The following is an 18,692-nucleotide window of genomic DNA, read 5'->3' as shown; positions in this document are numbered from 1 at the left end:
TTGCGGTTTATACTACTTCCTGGATTGAAGTGTTCCCTGCTGGAGTCTTCTGCTGCTGCTTGTTCAGATAAGTCCTTTCATGTATTATGTTTCCTTGCTGGCTTGATTCTAGGTGACTCTGACTCGCTCCGTATGAAATGCAGGAAGCCGGTGGCCGTGTCCCCTCACTATTATAGGGTTTTCAGGTGTCACAAAGTCTTAGGTGCGGGGGCATACAATCGTCTACCTTTGAGACCCTTGTATGTGCTTAGCAGTCAGGGTGAGCTCTTAGGGTTTTATAGGGGTCACCTATATGCTCCTTAGTTTGGGATCAAGCCAGTCGGACGTTTATTCATAACTTCCAGCTATCTGCAACTTCATCCGTGACACAATAGTAACTATCAGGAATCCATAATCGTTCACACCAATTCATTAAATAATAGCAATAAAGTAGTGCCCGGGATCAAAGTAATAAGTCTTCCCTTTGCGTGAAAGCCTGGGACCTGCTGCAAGGAACTTACCCAAAGGTTCTGTGTGCACAACCAGGATGGCACTACCCCAACGCGCGTTTCGGCGTGCCTTCGTCTGGGGGTAACGCCATCACTGTGGAGCTTAAGTTTATAAAGCCCTTCCCTACCAATAGGATGCATCCCTGGTAAAGAGTAATTCCAATCACCTGGATGTATGGGCGGCAAACGCGATGAGCGAGTGCCAGCATCGGACCCTCCTCCCAATCCGGCGTCACATCGCAGCGCCCACAATCACCTCACATAGTCATGTGATGTGGCGGGACCGACGTGTAGATGCACAGATGGGAGGTCCCGCCACATCACATGACTATGTCAGGTGATTGTGGGCGCAGTGATGTGACGCGGGATTGGGAGAAGGGTCCGATACAGGCAGACGCTCATCGCGTTTGCCGCCCATACACCCAGGTGACTGGAATTACTCTTTTAGCCTGTGTAATGACCAGGATGGTGTGTTTCTTTCTGCTATCTTTCCTTTTAAAGTGACATTGTCTTTTTACATTTCTGGGATTTAATAAAATAAAAGTATTTTACTGGTACTCTGTGAGCTCAATTTTTTTTAGGTTTTACCCCTTACTATATAAGAACCTCCCCAGCCGCTATTTTCTACAGTTTTTTTAAAGTTCTGCGAGAGACAGCAGTGTCATTGCTGTGCTCTGTGCTTTCCACACTACATTAGATAGATAGAGTGACACAGTGAGAGGATTGGTCTGGGAAAACAGGTATTTTCCTCCCAGCATGTGCTACTGAGCTGATTTCCAGCCAGGTGAGGTCAAATACCGACCGGATTTTAAGTGCCGGTCCGGGGTTTGGCAACACCTAGCTGCCTTTAAAAGACAGCTGGGTTCAGAAGAAGGAATCTCTGTGTTGGGATCGGAGGCTTGTGCCGAGTTGGAGGGTAGAAATGTCCCAAACTATTCGCCGGCGAACATCGCTTGTTCGCGTTCGCCGCGGCAGGCGAACATATGCGATGTTCGGTGCGCCCCCTATACGTCATCATTGAGCAAAGTTTGACCCTATACCTCACAGTCAGCAGACACATTCCAGCCAATCAGCAGCATACCCTCCCTCCCAGACCCTCCCACCTTCTATCAAAAAGCAAGGACAGCATCCATCTTAGATTCATTCTGAAGCTGCAGTGTTAGTTAGAGCAGGGAGAGTGCTGCTGCTGCTGCTAAATTAATAGGGAAATCGTTAGCTAGGCCAGTGTTCTGTGTCTACTTCAGTCCTCAAATACTCATCTGCTGTAAGGACAGCGTCCTGACAGCACCCCAAAAAGCCCTTTTTAGGGCTGGTACATCAGTCTGCTTTTTTATTTTTATATATATATATATATATATATATATATTGCAGTTGCCTGCCCGTGTGTGAGAGGCCACAGGCCCACAGACTGTACTGTGTGCACACCACTCATATCGGGTGGCACAGTACCTTGCAGATAAAAAAGTCATTACATTTTTTCTCTGTAATATAATTTCAGTTGCCTGCCAGTGTGTGTCAGGCCCACAGACTGTACTGTGCCCACTGCCAGTGCCCACCACTCATATCGGGTGGCACAGTACCTTGCAGATAAATAAGTCATTACATTTTTTCTCTGTAATATAATTGCAGTTGCCTGCCAGTGTGTGTCAGGCCCACAGACTGTACTGTGCCCACTGCCCACCACTCATATCGGGTGGCACAGTACCTTGCACGCATAGTACCACTAATCTAAAAAAAAATGACAGGCAGAGGCAGGCCACCCCACAGGGGCTGTCGTGGTTGTGGTGCTGTGATTTCCTTTGGCCCTAGAATAATGCCCACTGTTCAGAGGCCACGTACCCTGAATTCGAAAAGTTCTGAGGACATAGTTGACTGGCTTACACAGGACACCCAATCTTCTACAGCTTCCGATCTGAACCTTGACGCACCATCCTCCTCCAGCTCAGCTTCGGGCACCTCTCAAGTTACAGTTGTATCATCGTTAACGCTCCCTGCAGATTCGCATTAGCGCGTAACGATAGCGAATTTCATATGTGAACCCGAAGCGCTTGGTGGTGTAATTTTGCTGAGTGAACACCAGATGGCGCTTGGAACTACCCGGGATCCGCTTGGAACTACAGTACATGGGAGAGTAGGCTGTAAACTGCAGCCCCCCCTGTATGTGTACAGTAAGCACCTACAGTATATCATTATCTACAGTACTTGCGGCTGCGTTAAGCCGTATGGTCTGTCGGGTAGCCGACTTCTTCATCCTCCTGTTCTCTATACTCTGTTTGACTCTGTACTGTACAGTACATGTGCTGTATTTAATTAAAAAGTATGGCAATACATGAATAAAAATACAGCCATGTACAGTACAGTACATACACATGCATGAATTATCGCTGCTGCGCAGCTTACTGTAATTACTGTCTGGTTGCGTTCACCCTTATGGAAACACCGAGGTGGCAGAGATTACAGTAACCTGCGTGGCATTGACAATATACGGTAATGTACAGTATACTGTCCCCTTCATCACGCACGCGGCCAAAAAGAAGAAATCGGGTGGCGGGGGTGGCGGGGGTGGCGGGGAAGTTCACCAGACAGCTACTGTACACTGTACTGTACAGTACAGTACTGTACAGTAGCTCCAGCTCACGATGTTGCGCCTAGGACTAAGTTGAAATCGCAATGCGATTCATAGAACTTGAATTAATCGCATTGCGATTTCAACTTTCTCAAATCCGACAGTACATTGAACTCGAAAAGATCTGAGGACATAGTTGACTGGCTTACACATGACACCCAATCTTCTACAGCTTTCGCTCGGAACCTTGACGCACCATCCTCCTCCAGCTCAGCTTCGGGCACCTCTCAAGTTACCACTCGCCCGCCAGCCGCCACCACCAACACAAGCACCACAGCCGCTTCACTTGATCTGTCAGAGGAGTTATTTACACATCAGTTGGAAGAAATGAGTGATGCGCAACCATTATTGCCAGAGGATGTAGATAACAGGGATATGTCTCAGTCAGGCAGCATTACACACATGGACGTACGGTGTGATGATGATGATGTTGTACCCGTTGCTGCTTCCTTTGCTGAGTTGTCAGATACAAGTGAAGCGGTTGATAATGACGATGTGTCAGTGGATGTCACGTGGGTGCCCGCTCGAAGAGAAGAAGAACAGGGAGAAAGTTCAGATGGGGAGACAGAGAGGAGGAGGAGACGAGTTGGAAGCAGGGGGAGGTCGTCGCAAGGAGCTAGTGGCACAGTCAGACAGCATGTATCAGCACCCGGGGTCAGCCAGACAGCACGCCAATCAACGCATGCTGTTGCCACCACCAGAATGCCGTTATTTCAAAGCTCAGCAGTGTGGCATTTTTTTTGTGTGTCTGCCTCTGATAACAGCGATGCCATTTGCAACCTGTGCCAAAAGAAACGGAGTCGTGGGAAGTCCAACACCCACCTAAGTACAACTGCTTTGCGAAGGCACATGATCTCACATCACAAACGCCTATGGGATCAACACATGATGAGTACAAGCAGCACAGAAACTCAAAGCCACCATTCTCCTCCTGGTCCAGCATCTTCAGCCACGTCAACCACTGCTGTCCTCCTTGCCCCCTCTCAACCACCCGCCACTCCGCCTCTCACCTTCAGCAGTTCCTGCTCATCTGCCCACAGTCAGGTGTCTGTCAAGGAAATGTTTGAGCGTAAGAAGCCAATGTCACAGAGTCACCCCCTTGCCTGGCGTCTGACAGCTGGCTTGTCGGAACTCTTAGCCCACCAGCTTTTACCATACAAGCTGGTGGAGTCTGAGGCCTTCAAAAAATTTGTAGCTATTGGGACACCGCAGTGGAAGGTACCCGGCCGAATTTTTTTTTCACAAAAGGCAATCCCCAACCTGTACTCTATTGTGGAAAAGGAAGTCATGGCATGTCTGGCACACAGTGTTGGGGCAAGGGTCCATATGACCACTGATACCTGGTCTGCAAAGCACGGTCAGGGCAGGTATATCACGTACACTGCGCATTGGGTAAACCTGCTGATGGCTGCCAAGCATGGAATGCGTGGCTCTGCAGAGGAGTTGGTGACACCGCCATGACTTGCAGGCAGGCCTGCTGCCTCCTCCTCTACTCCTCCTACTCCATCCTCTTCACTAACCTCCTCGGCTGAGTCATCTTCTGCTGCGTCTTGCTCCACATCACCTGCACCCCCCCAGCTCCCCAGGGGCTATTCCACATCCCGGATACGACAGTGTCACGCCGTCTTGGGGTTGACTTGCCTGAAAGCAGAGAGTCACACCGGACCAGCACTCCTGTCCGCCCTGAACGCACAGGTGGATCAGTGGCTGACCCCGCACCAACTGGAGATCGGCAAAGTGGTGTGTGACAACGGAAGCAATTTGTTGGCGGCATTGAAGTTGACACATGTGCCGTGCATGGCACATGTGTTGAATATGATCGTACAACGCTTTGTGCATAAGTACCCAGGCTTACAGGACGTCCTCAAGCAGGCCAGGAAGGTGTGTGGCCATGTCAGGCGTTCCTACACAGCGCACTTTTACGATATTCAGCGGTGAAAAAACATGCCAGTGAGGCGCTTGATTTGCGACAGCCCGACACGCTGGAATTCAACACTCCTAATGTTCGACCGCCTGCTCCAACAAGAAAAAGCCGTCAACGAGTATTTGTATGACCAGGGTGTTAGGACAGCCTCTGCAGAGCTGGGTATTTTTGGGCCGCGTTACTGAACGCTCATGCACAATGGCTGTAGGCTCATGCGTCCTTTTGCGGAGGTGACAAGCCTGGTCAGTCAAACCCAAGGCAACATCATCGACCTCATCCCATATGCATTTTTTCTGGAGCGTGCCCTGCGAAGAGTGCTGGATCAGGCCGTAGATGAGCATGAAGAGGAAGAGTTGTGGTCACCATCACCACCAGAAGCAGCCTTGTCGTCGTCGATTGCTGGACCTGCGGCAACGCAGAGAGAGGAGTCTGAAGAAGAGGAGTCAGAGGAGGAAGGTGGCTTTGAGGAGGTGGAAGACCAACCACAGCAGGCGTCCCAGGGGGCTTGTTGTGACCTTTCGGGGACCCTTGGTGTTGTACGTGGCTGGGTGGAGGAAGAGACCTTCAATGACATCAGTGAGGACAAGAAACGGGACATGGCTAGCTTGGTATCCAACCTTGTGCAAATGGGGAATTTGCAGTTGTGCAAATGGACTGTTTGCGGTGCGTTAAACGGGGAGTTTGGTCTGTCAGAGTTTGGTCTGTCACTGTGAAGCGGGCGTAACCCTTACACTACCTGATCGATACAACATCATACCTGATCGTATACACACACTGGATGTTTTAAAGCACGTTATTCCAAACAATTTAGGAATGTTAGGTGATTTATGCCCTTTATGGATTAAAACCCGACTCTGCGTCAACGACGTAATTTTCCATGGGAGTTTTGCCATGGATCCCCCTCCGGCATGCCACAGTCCAGGTGTTAGTCCCCTTGAAACAACTTTTCCTTCACTATTGTGGCCAGAAAGAGTCCCTGTGGGTATTAAAATTTGCTTGCCTATTGAAGTCTATGGCGGTTCGTCCGGTATGCCCGTTCGCGAACATTCGCGGAAACTCGCGTTCGCCGTTCGTGAACGGAAAATTTAATGTTCGTGACATCTCTATTGGAGGGCTGAGACCCGGGTGTAGGGGAAACAGGCCTCCTAAGGACTGCTTATAGAAACATAGAAACATAGAATGTGTCGGCAGATAAGAACCATTTGGCCCATCTAGTCTGCCAAATATACTGAATACTATGAATAGCCCCTGGCCCTATCTTGTATGAAGGATGGCCTTATGCCTATCCCATGCATGCTTAAACTCCTTCACTGTATTTGCAGCTACCACTTCTGCAGGAAGGCTATTCCATTCATCCACTACTCTCTCAGTAAAGTAATACTTCCTGATATTACTTTTAAACCTTTGCCCCTCTAATTTAAAACTATGTCCTCTTGTAGCAGTTTTTCTTCTTTTAAATATTCTCTCCTCTTTTACCGTGTTGATTCCCTTTATGTATTTAAAAGTTTCCATCATATCCCCTCTGTCTCGTCTTTCTTCCAAGCTATACATGTTAAGGTCCTTTAACCTTTCTTGCACTTATCAACATTAGATTTTAGTTGCCAGATTTTTGAACATTCCTCTAGTTTTCCTAAATCCTTTTCTATTTGGTGTATCCCTCCAGGAACATCAACCCTGTTACAAATCTTTGTGTCATCAGCTATAGGACACACCTTACCATCGAGGCCTCCTGCAATTTCGCTGACAAAGATATTAAACAATATGTGTCCCAGAACAGATCCCTGAGGTACCCCACTGGTAACAAGACCATGGTCTGAATATACTCCATTGACTACAACCCTCTGTTGTCTGTCCCTCAGCCACTGCCTAATCCATTCAACAATATTGGAGTCCAGGCTCAAAGACTGCAATTTATTGATAAGCCTTCTATGTGGAACAGTATCAAAAGTCTTACTAAAGTCTAGATAAGCAATGTCTACTGCACCTCCACCATATTATTTTAATCACCCAATCAAAAAAATTAATAAGATTAGCTTGACATGATCTCCCTGAAGTAAACCCATGCTGTTTTTCATCTTTCAATCTATGGGATTTTAGATGTTTCACAATCCTCTCCTTTAGTATGGTTTCCATTAATTTACCCACTATTGATGTCAGGCTTACTGGCCTATAGTTCCCAGATTCCTCCTTACTACCTTTGTTGTGAATGGGCACAACATTTGCTAATTTCCAATCTTCTGGGATGACTCCTGTTACCAGTGATTGGTTAAATAAATCTGTTAATAGTTTTGCTAGTACACCGCTAAGCTCTTTTAATAGCTTTGGGTGTATACCATCAGGCCCCTGTGACTTTTTTGTATTAATTTTAGACTGCTGACTTAGAACCTCTTTGTCTGTAAAGACACATGCATCAAAAGATTCATTAGTCTTCCTTCCTAACTGAGGTCCTTTTCCTTCATTTTCCTTTGTAAAAACTGAACAGAACTATTCATCCTTTGTAAAAACTGAACAGAACTTTATCTTCTTCCATATACTTCCTTCTTTTGTTTTTAATTTGGTAATTCCTTGTTTTAATTTCCTTTTTTCATTTATGTATCTGAAGAATGTCACCTTTTTTCACTGACTGAGCTAATTTCTCTTCTGCCTGTGCTTTAGAAGCTTTTATAACTTGCTTGGCCTCTCTCTGCCTAATCTTAAAAATTTCCCTGTCATCCTTGTTTTTTTTATAATTGCTAAATGCTATATTTTTGTTTTTAATGATTTTGGCCACTTCTGTTGAGTACCAGAGTGGTCTCTTCCTTTTTTTGCTTTTACTGACAAACCTAATGCAATTATCTGTTGCCTTCAATAGTGCCACTTTTAAGTAGTCCCATTTCTCCTGGACTCCATTGAAACTGTTCCAGTCTGATAGGGACTTGTATACCACTAATCTAATTTTAGAAAAGTCAGTTTTTCTAAAATCTAAAACTTTAGTTTTTGTGTGGTGTGACTCAGTCACTGTACTTATAGTAAACCACACTGACTGGTGATCACTAGATCCCAAGCTTTTCCCTACAGTAATATCAGATACCAAATTCCCATTTGTGAATACTAAATCTAAAATGGCCTCCTTCCGTGTTGGCTCCTCAACTACTTGCTGTAGAGATAATCCCAGTAGGGAATTTAGAATATCTGTACTCCTGGCAGAACTAGCTATTTTGGTTTTCCAGTTTACATCAGGAAGATTAAAGTCTCCCATAATGATAACTCCCCTTTCAATGTCATTTTAGCTATTTCCTCAACTAGTAGATCATCTAATTCTTTGACTTGGCCAGGTGGTCTATATATCACACCTACACGAGTTACCTTATGATTATCGAGCTGCAAAGTAACCCAAACTGACTCTAAATTGGTCTCGCTAACTTGTATTAGATTAGATTTTCTGCTATCTTTTACATACAGGGCCACCCCCTCCCCCTTTCTTGCCTTGTCTGTTTTTCCTATATAGAGAGAACCCCAGTATTGTTATATCCCAGCCATTACTCTCATTGAACCATGTCTCAGTAACACCCACAAAATCTATATTCTCAGATGCCATTATAGACTCAAGTTAATTGATTTTATTCCCTAAACTGCGAGCATTTGTAGACAAGACTCTGAGCTTGTCATTTCTTAACCTATGTGCTACTGACATCTTCTGGTATTGTTCCGAGGGACGAGGCAAAACTGACAGCAGGGTGTGAACTAACACACAGGAGATAAGGTGACTTTCTTGCTTTATGAACTTTTTGTGTGTGTGAACAAACACAAAGACTGCAAAGTGACTTGCGTTTTGTGCTATACCTTATGTGTGAATAAACACCAAAGTTTTGCTTTACAAACAGTTTTTTGCCTCTGTACTGCGTCCGCTTACCCTGCCTACCAGAGCGAATCCCTACAATTGGTGGAGGATGCGTGCAATCGCAGTGAGGCATTGTTGTTGCATTTCTTTTTTTTTCGGGCACTGTTGTATGTCCTGGATAAAGCCTGCTAAGTTGCAACCAGTATCACGGGACAAGATGGAGGAGATGATGAAGCAGCTGGTGAAGGCCAACCTAAGGCAACAACAGGCCATGAAGCAACAACAAAAGTTGTATGGAGAGGACAAAAAGAGACATGAAGAAGCCTTACGTGTCCAACAAGAAACGAACCAGCTGCTGCTGTGACACGTGGTGGCTTTAGGGAAGTCAGGGATGTCTCAGGGAGTCCACAATGCCCAGAAAGCAGTCCGCACAGCGATTCCTAAGATGGCACCAATGGATGATGCCGAAACCTACCTGACAGTGTTCGAGAAGGTGGCCAAGAGGGATGGTTTTACCCCGAGACCAGTGGGCTGAAGTCATCGCTCTGTTCCCGGCATCCAGACCCCAACAGGTTTTCTTCGATTTACCGGACGAGCAAGCGGCAGACTACTATAAGGTCAAGGGTGAGATCCTGGCGAGAATGGGGGTGAATGTGTTGGTCCAGGCCTAGTGGGTGCATAAGTGGGAGTTTAACCCGGCTGAGCCAGCGAAAACCCAGTATTATAATTTGCTGCATCTCTTGCAAAAATGGCTACCGCCTGACGTACTGAGTCCCACTGCCATGCTGGACCGTATTGTAGATGACAAATTTTGGAGTGCATTGCCACCACCCCTCCAGCGCTGGGTTGGCCAGACATCTCAAACTAGTGCCCTGGATATGGTGGACCTGGTCGAACGGTATAGGGCTACTGAGGAACTCTAGGGGGGAACCCTGAGGAAGGGTGTTATAAAACACAGAAAATCACCACCCCAAACCCGGCAGCCTGAGCTGAGAAAGACCACACGGGATGTGCTCTTCGGAAATCGGGACCCGATAATATGCTGGCGGTGTCATGAGCCCGGCCATGTACGGGCCGACTGCCCCCACCTGATTGAGCCCATGGACACAAACTTTGGGTATCGACAGTCATTGAATGCCAGAAGGGTCGGTGCGTCAGACATTACAGAGACTCTCAATAAAGAACATTTGTGTCAAGTGGAAAAGGGAGTCACTCCCATGGTGGCTCTGCTGGATTCAGGGAGTCTGGTGACCCTTGTGAAGGCTTCCCTGGTGCGACCCACTGAGTTTACGGGACGGAAAGTTGGAGTGATCAGTGAACATGGATATTTAAAATACCCCACTTCTCTGGTGTCCCTAAGCATGTGTGCCGGCAGGTGGATCCATGAGGTGGCCGTAACCATGAGCATGCACTATGACTTGATACTAGGAAGAGACTTTCCGTTGTTCCCAGCCCTGTGGCTGATCCCCAAGAGATAGGGAAAGATCCAGTAGCGAGGCCTGGCCCAGTTGAGGTGTTAGACCACCAGAAACCCAAGGCGGAGGGGCCCATGGTAGGTCCGCTGGATGAGAGGGAGACAATCCCACTGAATAGGAGAGGTAGGGAGCATAGGAAGATAGCTGACCCAGCCCAGAGTCGGGCCTATAATCGAACATCTGGGGTCCGTAACGGTAACCGGGGTGATCAGATTTTTGGTGTAGGTGCCGACCATAGACAGTAAGTTCCCGGCTAGGTGGCAGGGGCCATATGAGGTACTTGAGAAAATTGGAGATGTAAACTACAAGGTACACCAGCCAGGGAGGCAAAAGCCAGAGCAGGTTTACCATGTTACAGTAATTTACTCAAACCTTGGAAGGATAGGGAAACCTGTACGGAAGAGAGGCTGCGGCCGGGTTTTCTAGGGGAAGAGGCTCCGGCCCCTCTGTCTGATGAAAGGGAAGCGGTTGCCTCAGTAAAAATTGCTGACAGCCTCTCCTCTAAACAGGCTCAGGAGGCCAGGGAGTTCGTTAGGCGGAACACGGATGTGTTCTTGGATCTCCGTGGACGCACTTCCACAATTCGGCATGACATTGTCACTGGGCCTCAGGCGAAAGTCCGGCTAAAACCATACTGGGTACCCTAGGCTCGTTGACAAGCCACAGTAGAACACAGGGCAGGCCGGTTGCAGGTAAATGTGGATGCCCTGTCCCAAGTACACTGTCTGGCATGTGTTCACTCCCTCACAGTGAGAGGTTTGGTCTGGAAAAGAAAAGGTATTTTCCTCCCAGCATGTGCTACTGGGCTGATTTCCAGCCAGGTGAGGTCAAATACCGGACCTGATTTTAAGTGCCGGTCCAGGGTTTGGCAACACCTAGCTGCCTTTAAAAGACAGCTGGGTTCAGAAAAAGTAATCTCTGTGTTGGGATCGGAGGCTTGTGCCGAGTTGGAGGGCTGTAGGGGAAACAGGCCTCCTAAAGTCTGCTTATGGACTTGATGAGGCAGAACTGCCAGCAGGGTATGAACTAACAGCCAGGAGATAAGGTGACTTTCTTGCTTTATGAACTTCTAGTGTGTGAACAAACACCAAGACTGCAAAGTGACTTTCGTTTTGTGCTATACCTTATGTGTAAATAAACACCAAAGTTTTGCTTTACAAACTGGTTTTTGCCTCTGTACTGCGTCCGCTTACCCTGCCTACCAGAGCGAATCCCTACAATAGTTACATAGCTTATATATATAATACAGATAGTTAGTGGGAGATAGTGTAGGTTATATCCTGATATAGTGTAGCTGTTGCAGTGCAGTGTGTTAGGTAGTGTGATAGGTTCTTCTGTCCATATATACATGAAGACCTGCTAAAATGTGAAGTTTCACGTATTGCTCCAAAATATTTGCATCATTAGTGCCGATTAGCGCAATCGCGAATATATTGGAGCACTCTAACTGCATGTAAAGCCATTTTTAATGTTCTGCCGTCCAAACCATTTTCTCCAGTCTCAGGAAACTTCTAGCAGCTTGGAAAATGCAGCAAAATTGACCTAACCCTGTATTTTGCGCGTATTACGTGAAAATTACATTGCCAATTTTTTGCAATCAAGAAAATAATCTCGAATTCGCGAATATATGACGAATATTCGCCCAAATATTCATGAAATATTGCGAATTTGAATATAGCCCCTGCCGCTCATCACTACTTGTGACCAATGTGTATATAAGCTGACTGTATGACACAGGGGCGTAGCTGAAGGTTAATGGGCCCTGGTGCAAGAGTTGAGCTTGGACACCCCTTCCCTCAGTGCTTTGTGGCCATGGGCAGGGACGTACATTGCCTTTGTGCTGCCTGAGGCAAAAATTGAAACGGCACCCCCCTATGCCAAATTAGAGACCTAACTCCTTCCCTTCACCCAGAGGTGTAAATTGACTTGCATGCAATTTCTATAACACCAGTGTCTTCTTATGTGGCACAAAGGTCAGTGGAGACTGCTGCCATTGTACCCCCTATAGCTACGCCCCTGGTAACTCACTTCACTTCATTTTCTTTATTTCATAAGGTATTCCCCCTTGTTTGCCAAGTCTTTTCTGCTGTCCACACAGAGGTCCTGTCCATAAAATGGCTGCTGATGAAGGGTCATGTGACTAGGAAAATCACCCCCATGTCATGTCTCCTCCATTCAAATACACTGCACCCGCACTAAACTCCCTATAGTGCTAGTGTAGACGGAAGATATGGTGCATTTGAACAGAGGTGGAGGTGATTTGCCTGGTCACATGACCCTCCATCAGCAGCCATTTTATTGACATTTTGTGGACAGCACAAAAGAATTGTAAAACAAGGGGGCTTATCTTTTAAAATATAGAAAGTGGTGCAGAATTTTAACAAAGCTATATTAGTAAGTACCACATAATCATTTTACAAACACATGGGACAACAGTAACCAGAAAGTGGCCAACCCCCTTTAAGTACTGTGTGACTGAAGAAAGGGGACTATATATTGTGCACTAGCTAAGTAGCTAATAGTAATAACACTGAGTGCCTTTACTGTGGATAAGATATAGCATTCCTGTTTGAGCTGCCAGTCTGCATATGTTCCTACACATATTACTTGTGTAAATAGACTATACTGAGATAGCTATACCGCAACTACCTGCTGAAAAATTTCTCCAGTAAAGTCTTCAGTTCTATCATACTCTGTTATGTACTATTATGGTTTGGCCTTCCTCTTACTCTCTCAACCTTGTGTGGACGGTACGGGAACACAGATGAACAGCATAAAAAATCCCTACAAAACAATGTCAGAATTGTTAAATTATGGCTCTCGGGATACAAGGATAAAAAAGAAAATAAATAGTTGCATCCTGAAGACCAAATTAGGCAGTGTCATTAAGGAGTTAAAGAGGCAAGAGAAACCGTGAAGAAATCACACTTTGATAACTTGCCACAAAAAACATAATAAATTATCAGGCATGGTGGAACCCATGAATGTCAGATTGGAATATACAATGCAGTACAGGTAATCTGAGGACAAACTTGTGAAAGAAGAAATATGTATTTTGGGTGGAGATGCCTTTTAATATTTAACAGATGGCGTATGGGGACAGTTATAAAAAAGAAAATCTATACAGATAAAAAATATTCCAGATTTAAGCTTTTGGAGAAAATAAGCCACACCTTGACCCAGCTGAAATGTGTCCAAACACCTGGGAGTACGGAAGATCTCATGACCATCTGATTACTTATTACAACAAAAAGCCAAAGATCTACATTAGGTGGAGTCATTCTTCAAGCCTTAATTTGGCTACACACGTAACATAGCTGTTGGCTGAATGCTCATTAGGGTGACAGGTATTATATGTCCCCTGACCCGCATGTGCACAAGCATCCATCATTAAATCAATGAGGAGACAAGGAAAATCCAGACACGCTTCTGGCAGTGACTTATCATCTGGCCTGACAAAGGATTATGCATGTTGAAGTTCAACACACCAATTCTTGTTATCCTTCACATTCTGCCATTGCAGGTCATAACAGATACTGTATGTAGGTAAATACATATTAGGGCCTATTCAGACAACCGTATTTTTGGTCTGCATCCTCTCTGCATTTTTTGTAGATTGTACATGGACCCATGAAAATGTACAGCCCACCATTCTGCAGTCCCGCAAATAAAGACAGAACATGTACTATTCTTGCCCATTTTGCAGGCAAGAATAGGCATTGTTACAATTGGTCTGCAGATCCACATTTTGCAGACCGAAAAATACAGAGGGTCATGTTAATTCCCCCCTTATTTAATGTACATCAGACTCTCCTACATAACGGAAACTGAACGGATCCGTTATGCTGGCCAAAGACTTCTATTATGACGGAATGCATAACGGAATGTCTCTAAAGGCATTCCGTTATGCTTTCCGTCCTTGAATTGCATTATGTTCCGTGGTAATAGAATCCATGACACAATTCAGCGTAAGCACAAACTCAAACTTCAAAAAATGTAAGTTTGCTCATCCCTAGTCATCAGTATTAAAGTTTTAGACAACCCCTAAATTGCTGTGAAACACCTAAAGGTTCTAAATAAATTGAGTGGTGTAGTTTCTAAAATGGATGGCTTCTATTATGTAAGCCTCTGAAATTTCACTTCACAACTGAATAGGTCTTTTAAAAAGTCGGTTTTAAATATTTTCATGCTTCTAAAATTCTAAGCCCTCTAACATCTTAAAAAATAAAATTACATTTACAATGATGCCAGAATAAAGTAGACGTATGGAGAATGTTAATTAACCCCTTAAGGACGGGGCCCATTTTCACCTTCAGCACCAGGCCATGTTTTGCAAATCTGACCAGTGTCACTTTATGTGGTGATAACTTTAAAACGTTTTGACTTATCAAGGCCATTCTGAGACAGTTTTTTCATCACATATTTTACTTCAAGACACTGGTAAAATGGAGTAAAAAAAAAATCATTTTTATTTATAAAAAATACCAAATTTGCCCAAAATTTTGCAAAATTTGCAAATTTCCAAGTTTCAATTTCTCTACTTCTATAATACATATTAATACCTACAAAAATAGTTATTACTTTACATTTCCCATATGTCTACTTCATGTTAGGATCATTTTGGGAATGACATTTTATTTTTGGGGGACGTTACAAGGCTTAGAAGTTTAGAAGTAAATCTTGAAATTTCTCAGAAATTTTAAAAAACCAACTTATTAAGGACCAGTTCAGGTCTGAAGTCACTAATAGAAACCACCCCATTCTAGAAACTACACCCCTCAAGGTATTCAAAACTGATTTTACAAACGTCGTTAACCCTTTAGGTGTTACACAAGAATTAATGGAAAATAGAGATACAATTTCAAAATTTCACTTTTTTGGCAGATTTTCCATTTTAATCTTTTTTTTCAGTTACAAAGCAAGGGTTAACAGCCAAACAAAACTCAATATTTATGGCCCTGATTCTGTAGTTTACAGAAACACCCAATATGTGGTCGTAAACTGCTGTACAGGCACACGGCAGGGTGCAGAAGGAAAGGAATGCCATATGGTTTTTGAAAGGCAGATTATGCTAGACTGTTTTTTTTGACACCACGTCCCATTTGAAGCCCCCCTGATGCACCCCTAGAGTAGAAACTTCTTAAAAGTGACCCCATCAAAGAAACTACACCCCTCAAGGTATTCAAAACTGATTTTACAAACGTCGTTAACCCTTTAGGTGTTACACAAGAATTAATGGAAAATAGAGATACAATTAAAAAATTTCACTTTTTTGGCAGATTTTCCATTTTAATATTTTTTTACAGTTACAAAGCAAGGGTTAACATCCAAAAAAAACTCAATATTTATGGCCCTGATTTTGTAGTTTACAGAAACACCCCATATGTGGTCGTAAACTGCTGTACGGGCACACGGCAGGGCGCAGAAGGAAAGGAATGCCGTACGGTTTTTGAAAGGCAGATTTTGCTAGACAGTTTTTTTTGACACCATGTCCCATTTGAAGCCCCCCTGATGCACCCCTAGAGTAAAAACTCCATAAAAGTGACCCTATCTAAGAAACTACACCCCTCAAGGTATTCAAAACTTATTTCAGAAACGTCGTTAACCCTTTAGTAGAGATGTCCCGAACTATTCGCCGGCGAACATCGCTTGTTCGCGTTCGCTGCGGCAGGCGAACATATGTGATGTTCGGTCCGCCCCCTATACGTCATCATTGAGCAAACTTTGACCCTGTACCTTACAGTCAGCAGACACATTCCAGCCAATCAGCATACCCTCCCTCCCAGACCCTCCCACCTCCTATAAAAAAGCAAGGCCGGCAGCCCTCTTAGATTCATTCTGAAGATGCAGTGTTAGTTAGAGCAGGGAGAGTGCTGCTGCTGCTGAATTAATAGGGAAATCGTTAGCTAGGCCAGTGTTCTGTGTCCACTCCAGTCCTCAAAGACTCATCTGCTGTAAGGACAGCATCCTGACAGCACCCCAAAAAGCCCTTTTTAGGGCTGGTACATCAGTCTGCTTTTATTTTTTTTTCCATATATATATATATATATTGCAGTTGCCTGCCCGTGTGTGAGAGGCCACAGGCCCACAGACTGTACTGTGTGCACACCACTCATATCGGGTGGCACAGTACCTTGCAGATAAAAAAAGTCATTAAATTTTTCCTCTGTAATATAATTGCAGTTGCCTGCCAGTGAGTGTCAGGCCCACTGACTGTACTGTGCCCACTGCCCACCACTCATATAGGGTGGCACAGTACCTTGCAGATAAAAAAGTCATTTAATTTTTCCTCTGTAATATAATTGCAGTTGCCTGCCAGTGAGTGTCAGGCCCACTGACTGTATTGTGCCCACTGCCCACCACTCATATAGGGTGGCACAGTACCTTGCAGATAAAAAAGTCATTTAATGACCTTCAATGAGATCAGTGAGGACGAGGAACGGGACATGAGTAGCTCGGCATCCAACCTTGTGCAAATGGGGTCTTTCATGCTATCATGCCTGTTGAGGGACCCTCGTATAAAAAGGCTGAAGGAGAATGACCTGTACTGGGTGGCCACGCTACTAGACCCCCGGTATAAGCAGAAAGTGGCTGAAATGTTACCGAATTACTGGAAGTCGGAAAGAATGCAGCCGTTCCAAAACAAGTTAAAAAGTATGCTTTACACAGCGTATAAGGGTGATGTCACAGCACAACAGGAATCTAACAGGGGAAGAGGTGAAAGTAATCCTCCTCCTACGATGACCACGCCGGCAAGGACAGGACACTTTACAGACCTGTTGTTGATGGAGGACATGCAGAGCTTTTTAAGTCCTACGCATCGCCACAGTCCTTCGGGGTCCACCCTCAGAGAACGACTCGACCGACAGGTAGCAGACTACCTCGCCTTGACTGCAGATATCGACACTCTGAGGAGCGATGAACCCCTTGACTACTAGGTGTGCAGGCTTGACCTGTGGCCTGAGCTATCCCAATTTGCGATAGAACTTCTGGCCTGCCCCGCTTCAAGTGTCCTGTCAGAAAGGACCTTCAGCACAGCAGGAGGTATTGTCACTGAGAAGAGAAGTCGCCTAGGTCAAAAAAGTCTAGATTACATCACCTTTATTAAGATGAATGAGGCATGGATCCCGAAGGGACTGACAGTGGGGGATGCATTTGACTAAAAAAGGCCTGATGAGATGCCTTGGGCTAAAAATGGTCCCCACGCTGCTGTAATTTATCTCTGCATGCCGGATGACTTGCGTGACTTCTCCGCCACCAACTAGGGTTCAAGCCGCAATGTTTTAGTACACTTTCTCCCTGGAAAACATACATTTTTCCGTCCGCTGCTACAGCAGCGGCTGCAACAATACCTAGTTTTTCTGGCATGTGTACATGCCTAATTTTTCTGGCCTCTGGTGCTGCACTGTGGCTGCAAAAACAAAACAAAAAAAAGACACATACATGTGTCAATTCCCCTTCGTGATCGTTATCTTGTTGTGGTGAAGGGGCTTGCGTATCACAATGAAACGATCACCTCTATGAGTGTGTTGGCAATGTTGTGAACAGACCAAAAGCGATCGGCTGGATAATTTTTCATAGAAAAAACATTTATTTTCTTTGTGATCATCTAAGGTGATCATTAAAGCCTACTAGGCCAACAATGGGCCCACACTGCAGAATCATTGTTTTCTGGGTCACTTAACTGTCACTGAACTACCTCAGCACGACCATAGGCTTTGAAAAACCGATATCGCCTGCAATCTCCCGAACATGCGCACGATCACAGTCATCACTACACCAAGATTGACGCACAGAGGAATACAATTTATGTCATGAGTGTGTCAACTATTGACAACTCTTTGCGGTTGTTTGCGGTGCGTTAAACGGGGAGTTTGGTCTGTCAGAGTTTGGTCTGTCACTGTGAAGCGGGCGTAACCCTTACACTACCTGATCGATACAACATCATACCTGATCGTATACACACCCTGGATGTTTTAAAGCACGTTATTCCAAACAATTTAGGAATGTTAGGTGATTTATGCCCTTTATGGATTAAAACTCGACTCTGCGACAACTACGTAATTTTCCATGGGAGTTTTGCCATGGATCCCCCTTTGCCATGGATCCATGGATCCCCCTCCGGCATGCCACAGTCCAGGTGTTAGTCCCCTTGAAACAACTTTTCCATAACTAATGTGGCCAGAAAGAGTCCCTGTCGGTTTTAAAATTCGCCTTGAAGTCTATGGCGGTTCGCCCGTTCGCGAACATTTGCGTAAATTTGGGTTCGCCATTCGCAAACGGAAAATTTTATGTTCACGACATCTCTACCCTTTAGGTGTTCCACAAGAATTAATGGAAAATAGAGATACAATTAAAA

General features: G+C 45.1%; 1 long non-coding RNA gene across 1 annotated transcript; it reads right to left on the bottom strand.

Annotated features, from left to right (window-relative positions):
- Positions 1 to 7,091: 7,091 nt before the first annotated feature.
- LOC120987197 lies at positions 7,092 to 14,628 on the bottom strand. The gene is made up of 3 exons (XR_005775954.1): positions 14,618 to 14,628; positions 14,310 to 14,312; positions 7,092 to 7,272 (listed from the first exon to the last, which is right to left on the bottom strand). It is a non-coding gene; the product is annotated as an uncharacterized LOC120987197 (long non-coding RNA).
- Positions 14,629 to 18,692: the final 4,064 nt, after the last annotated feature.

The sequence above is a fragment of the Bufo bufo genome, chromosome 1 (genome assembly GCF_905171765.1).
Source record: "Bufo bufo chromosome 1, aBufBuf1.1, whole genome shotgun sequence".
NCBI lineage: Eukaryota > Metazoa > Chordata > Amphibia > Anura > Bufonidae > Bufo > Bufo bufo.
Note: the sequence above shows the minus strand (reverse complement) of the source record. Positions and strands in the feature narration are given on the sequence as shown.